General features: G+C 47.8%; 1 pseudogene; it reads right to left on the bottom strand.

Annotated features, from left to right (window-relative positions):
• Positions 1–1,178: 1,178 nt before the first annotated feature.
• LOC149980763 (uncharacterized) lies at positions 1,179–1,875 on the bottom strand (annotated as a pseudogene).
• Positions 1,876–5,127: the final 3,252 nt, after the last annotated feature.

The raw sequence follows: 5,127 nt of genomic DNA on the forward strand, positions 1-5,127 counted from the left end.
ACCTTCTTGACGACTGTGTGCGTGTTTGTGGACCATTTTAATTGAGACACCATGGAACAGAAAGCTCTCGGCCCAGTGGGGTGGCCAGAGGCAGGAACCCAGGAAGGAACCCAGGAAGGAACCCAGGAAGGAGCCCAGGAAGGAACCCAGGAAGGAACCCAGAGAGGAACCCAGGAAGGAACCCAGGAAGGAACCCAGGAAGGAACCCAGAGAGGAGCCAGGGATCCGAGGGGAGGCCCATCCTCTTCTGGCTTTACCAGGTAAAGATAAAGAGTACATATGGCCACTGAACTACATACACTGCTGCCTTTTGGGGGCCCTAAGCTAGATTTGTTTGTTTGTGGTCCCCCCCCCCCCCCCTCTTGACGGCGGAAAGAACATTTTTATTTTTAAAGTATGCCACAACACCTCACCACAGCTTAGGCCCTCAGCAGCAGAGTGACTGGGGTGAAGAGTGGGCTGTCATACCTTCTTGACATACCACCTCACCCCAGCTTAGGCCCTCAGCAGCAGAGTGACTGGGGTGAAGAGTAGGCTGTCATACCTTCTTGACATACCACCTCACCACAGCTTAGGCCCTCAGCAGCAGAGTGACTGGGGTGAAGAGTGGGCTGTCATACCTTCTTGACATACCACCTCACCACAGCTTAGGCCCTCAGCAGTGGAGTGACTGGGGTGAAGAGTGGGCTGTCATACCTTCTTGACATACCACCTCACCACAGTTTAGGCCAAGCACTCAGCAGCGCAGTGACTGGGGTGAAGAGTGGGCTGTCATACCTTCTTGACATACCACCTCACCACAGCTTAGGCCCTCAGCAGCAGAGTGACTGGGGTGAAGAGTGGGCTGTCATACCTTCTTGACATACCACCTCACCACAGCTTAGGCCCTCAGCAGCAGAGTGACTGGGGTGAAGAGTGGGCTGTCATACCTTCTTGACATACCACCTCACCACAGCTTAGGCCCTCAGCAGCAGAGTGACTGGGGTGAAGAGTGGGCTGTCATACCTTCTTGACATACCAGCTTGTGTCCATTGGACTTGGTTCCCCTCTCCCCTTCTGCTCCTGTTGGAGAACCAGGGAGTCATGGAGAGAGGCCAGGCTCTGCTCTAGCCAGAGAGAGTGCACCGGAGACCAGCCTTCCAGCATAGTTGGTGGTTGGATGTAGAACCAGGGTATCTTTAGGTCTTTCCAACCCAGGGAGAATACATCCGAGACCAGCCTTCCAGCATACTCAACCTCACCTCAGTTAATGACGACGTGATGGTTTTATCAGACAGTTGATCAGATATCAGACAGAGATCGTCAATATTTGTTATGTTGTTGTTCAGCCATGTGATGATGTCATCAGAGATCGCCTCTGCGTACATCATCAGCTTGGCACTCCTTCCGTGGGGTCCTCGCTCTTCATATCTGACCTCACCGGAGGAGTGGGTGTCCTTGGAGGGGCGGAGAGTGGAGCTGGAGGATCCAGAGGAATGATACTTGATGGTCCCGTTGAATTAATGTGTCTCACCATTTCCACTCATCTCTGTATCCAAATGAACCTCCCTTTGTCTTGTACTGTGTAGAACCGTCTTCCTTCTATCTGAGGATGAGCTGGCATTGGAATAGGACAAAGATCTTGTGCTGAATGAAGAGGGTATGTTGGACCAAAAGCTCTCACTTCCAATGGTTTCCTTACAGCAGCTATGATGGCCTGAGAGGCTAGCTTCTCAACCAATCTCTCCTGAACTGGAAGACAGGTGGATGAGGACTCGTAATATGTAGCTGAGTGTACTACATCTTCAGCCATGGTGTGGGCCAAAGAGTGAATGATCCATCCATTGTCTTGGCTGGGTTCTAGAACATTCTGGACCCCACTCATTGCCTCCATTGGAACCTATAAGAGAACAACGAGAATCCGAAAGATACACATTTGTTTCAATTTGTACTATATGACTATGTTATAATAGGCCTATATTATTTCAGTTTGTGTGTGGAAAGACAATAATTGAATGTTTAAGTTGTCTGTGTGTGTTCCTGGCTTCAGACTAGGTGTGGAAGCCAGGAACACGCACAGAAACCAGAGCCAGTGTGTGTGCCTATGTGTGTGTGCATGGTGCGTGAAAAAGACACTGGTTAGAAACCCACTGCCAGGCTGCCAGTCACCACATGAGCTGTCAAGGTTCCAGGAAGTCAGAGAGTCACATGACAGACTGACAGGAAGTGTTTGATTTAGATCAAAAGACAAAAGAGAACCTGTATGGCCTTCTGTAACTCCCAGAGAAAGTCTAATGAAATGTATATGAGAGAACACAGAAATGAATTGACACAGTCAGGCTGGTAATTCCAACAGGGAACTGACCTGGAACCCAGGACGTGTTCTGATAGATGATGGAATTGTGTGTGTGTGTGTGTGTGTGTGTGTGTTTGTGTGTGTGTGTGTTGGATAATTTGGCAGATGTAATAGATGTCAATATAGGATCATTCACAACAGTGTCAGGGTGTTCCAAGCGGAAACTGTATCCACGTGTGAAATGAATGTGGTGTTCTGTGTGCCTGTGCGTGCGTGAATATATTTTATTATCCAAAGCTAAAGCACACGCCTTAACCTGCCAAGCATAGATGATGCTATCAGAGGTCTATTTTTATTAAAAACAATGACAGTTTCCAGACACAGTAGAAGATATAGCAATAATCATCCATTTTGTTCTGAAGGGTGAATCTGTGTCAAAAATGGCACACTCTTCTCCATATAGGCTCATAAGACGCTGGTCAAAACTAGTCAAAACTAGTGCACTACATAGGGAATAGGGTGCCAGCTCTGGTCAAAACTAGTGCACTACATAGGGAACAGGGTGCCAGCTCTGGTCAAAACTAGTGCACTACATAGGGAATAGGGTGCCAGCTCTGGTCAAAACTAGTCAAAACTAGTGCACTACATAGGGAACAGGGTGCCAGCTCTGGTCAAAACTAGTGCACTACATAGGGAATAGGGTGCCAGCTCTGGTCAAAACTAGTGCACTACATAGGGAACAGGGTGCCAGCTCTGGTCAAAACTAGTGCACTACATAGGGAATAGGGTGCCAGCTCTGGTCAAAACTAGTCAAAACTAGTGCACTACATAGGGAACAGGGTGCCAGCTCTGGTCAAAACTAGTGCACTACATAGGGAATAGGGTGCCAGCTCTGGTCAAAACTAGTCAAAACTAGTGCACTACATAGGGAACAGGGTGCCAGCTCTGGTCAAAACTAGTGCACTACATAGGGAATAGGGTGCCAGCTCTGGTCAAAACTAGTGCACTACATAGGGAACAGGGTGCCAGCTCTGGTCAAAACTAGTGCACTACATAGGGAACAGGGTGCCAGCTCTGGTCAAAACTAGTGCACTACATAGGGAATAGGGTGCCATTTGGGACACTAGGTAAATATCTGCTAATAAGCCCACCTCTTCCCTACTGAATTTATTTTATTTATTTATTTATTTTGCTCCTTTGCACCCCATTATTTTATTTCTTCCACTGCAAATCTACCATTCCAGTGTTTTACTTGCTATATTGTATTTACTTTGCCACCATGGCCTTTTTTTTGCCTTTACCTCCCTTATCTCACCTCATTTGCTCACATCGTATATAGACTTGTTTATACTGTATTATTGACTGTATGTTTGTTTTACTCCATGTGTAACTCTGTGTCGTTGTATCTGTCGAATTGCTACGCTTTATCTTGGCCAGGTCGCAGTTGTAAATGAGAACTTGTTCTCAACTTGCCTACCTGGTTAAATAAAGGTGAAAAAATCTGGTCTTCTTCCGGTGTAAAAGACGAGGTCTATTAACAATTAACCACAGCAGACAGAGCAGATGGGCGCACACACACACATATACACACACATATACACACACACATATACACACACACATATACACATACACACATACACACACACACACACACACACACACACACACACACACACACACATACACACACACCCACACACACACACCCACACACACACACACACACACACACACACACACACACACACACACACACACACACACACACACACACACACACACACACACACACACACACACTCCCAAATATATCTTTAGCCTCTCAGACAGGGATATCTCTTTGGCCTCTCAGACAGGGATATCTCTTTGGCCTCTCAGACAGGGATATCTCTTTGGCCTGTCAGACAGGGATATCTCTTTGGCCTCTCAGACTGGGATATCTCTTTGGCCTCTCAGACAGGGATATCTCTTTGGCCTCTCAGACAGGGATATCTCTTTGGCCTCTCAGACTGGGATATCTTTGGCCTCTCAGACAGGGATATCTCTTTGGCCTCTCAGACAGGGATATCTTTGGCCTCTCAGACAGGGATATCTCTTTGGCCTCTCAGACAGGGATATCTCTTTGGCCTCTCAGACAGGGATATCTCTTTGGCCTCTCAGACAGGGATATCTCTTTGGCCTCTCAGACTGGGATATCTTTGGCCTCTCAGACAGGGATATCTCTTTGGCCTCTCAGACAGGGATATCTCTTTGGCCTCTCAGACAGGGATATCTCTTTGGCCTCTCAGACAGGGATATCTCGTTGGCCTCTCAGACAGGGATATCTCTTTGGCCTCTCAGACAGGGATATCTCTTTGGCCTCTCAGACTGGGATATCTCTTTGGCCTCTCAGACAGGGATATCTCTTTGGCCTCTCAGACAGGGATATCTCTTTGGCCTCTCAGACTGGGATATCTATGGCCTCTCAGACAGGGATATCTTTGGCCTCTCAGACAGGGATATCTCTTTGGCCTGTCAGACAGGGATATCTCTTTGGCCTCTCAGACTGGGATATCTCTTTGGCCTCTCAGACAGGGATATCTCTTTGGCCTCTCAGACAGGGATATCTCTTTGGCCTCTCAGACTGGGATATCTTTGGCCTCTCAGACAGGGATATCTGTCTGAGAGTACAGAGACAAAGTAGAATCTCAATTCAACGGCTCAGACACAAGAGGCATGTGGCAGGGTCTACAGTCAATCACGGACTACAGGAAGAAACCCAGCCCAGTCACGGACCAGGATGTCTTGCTCCCAGGCAGACTAAATAACTTTTTTGCCCGCTTTGAGGACAATACAGTGCCACTGACACG

This window comes from Oncorhynchus mykiss, chromosome 9 (assembly GCF_057628025.1).
Source record: "Oncorhynchus mykiss isolate SJ-2025 chromosome 9, ASM5762802v1, whole genome shotgun sequence".
NCBI classification, from domain to species: Eukaryota; Metazoa; Chordata; class Actinopteri; order Salmoniformes; family Salmonidae; genus Oncorhynchus; species Oncorhynchus mykiss.